Genomic DNA, 923 nt, shown 5'->3' with positions numbered 1-923 from the left:
TGTCTTTAACTCTGTTTCTGGGCGGCAGCTGCTGTCCTAATCAGGTGGGTCGATCTGCCTCTCCCTCGATCTGTTTGGCTTGGAATTATGAGCGAAGGAAGCCCTCTTCTAGGCGACCAAAACCCTAGAGTTTCAGTCCCAAAGAAGATCCCTACCGTGAGAGCTTAACCTGCAACTATAACCAAAACTATGCCCACCACCCCTTTTGATTCCAGGAGTTAAATCTGAACATAATATATGATCTTTTGGGCTTACTCTGGTGGGTTTAATAGAGCCGGAAGATGCGATCCTATGCTTGCAGTTTCATCCCAATCCTAGGCCTAAACCGTGAGAACCTTCACATGGAATAGGGTAACTCTCGCTGGTTTTAAGAATTTCCAAGGTTGAAGAAGACCCCTTCAATCGTGAGTGGTGTTCCCACTTTGTTTACTGTTTTTTTTTTCCAACAATACCCTTGCCTTTCTCCCATATTCTCGTTGTCCTTTATTTACTTTAAGTTCTAAGTTTGCCCCTTTATAATAAATCTTATTCTCCATTATATCCTTTTCCATTAAGTGACCTAATAGCACCTTTAAGAATTAAGGTTTATTACAAATTTGCCACTGGTTTGCTTAAATCTTTAAGAGGTCCCACACCCATCCTAGTTGGATCTCTTGGGTCTCCCCACCCCCCTCCCCCATCAATTAGTTGCATCAGTTGCAGCTCAGCGAATCTATCAGTCTACAGAAAAAATAAAAAAGGAAAAAGTGTCACTTTTATTGGATTTCTTTATTTCAGATAATAGGTTATTCTCTGAGTCGATGTGTAATTCATGCATGACTTTTAAGATTTGATCTTCTTTTTGATTATTGTCACTAATATAAAAATGTTTGCAGAATTATGTAAGGTCATTAGGTGTCTCAATTATCAACTGAAACTTTTTT

General features: G+C 39.4%; 1 protein-coding gene across 2 annotated transcripts in view; it reads left to right on the top strand.

Annotated features, from left to right (window-relative positions):
- The window catches only part of LOC122083980 (actin-related protein 2), a 56,006-nt gene that overhangs the window by 48,264 nt on the left and 6,819 nt on the right, over positions 1-923 (top strand). The gene's annotated exons all lie outside the window — the stretch shown is intronic.

Source organism: Macadamia integrifolia, chromosome 7, assembly GCF_013358625.1.
Source record: "Macadamia integrifolia cultivar HAES 741 chromosome 7, SCU_Mint_v3, whole genome shotgun sequence".
Classification (NCBI taxonomy): Eukaryota; Viridiplantae; Streptophyta; class Magnoliopsida; order Proteales; family Proteaceae; genus Macadamia; species Macadamia integrifolia.
The sequence above is the reverse complement of the archived record's forward strand: the minus strand, read 5'-3'. Positions and strand labels throughout refer to the sequence as shown.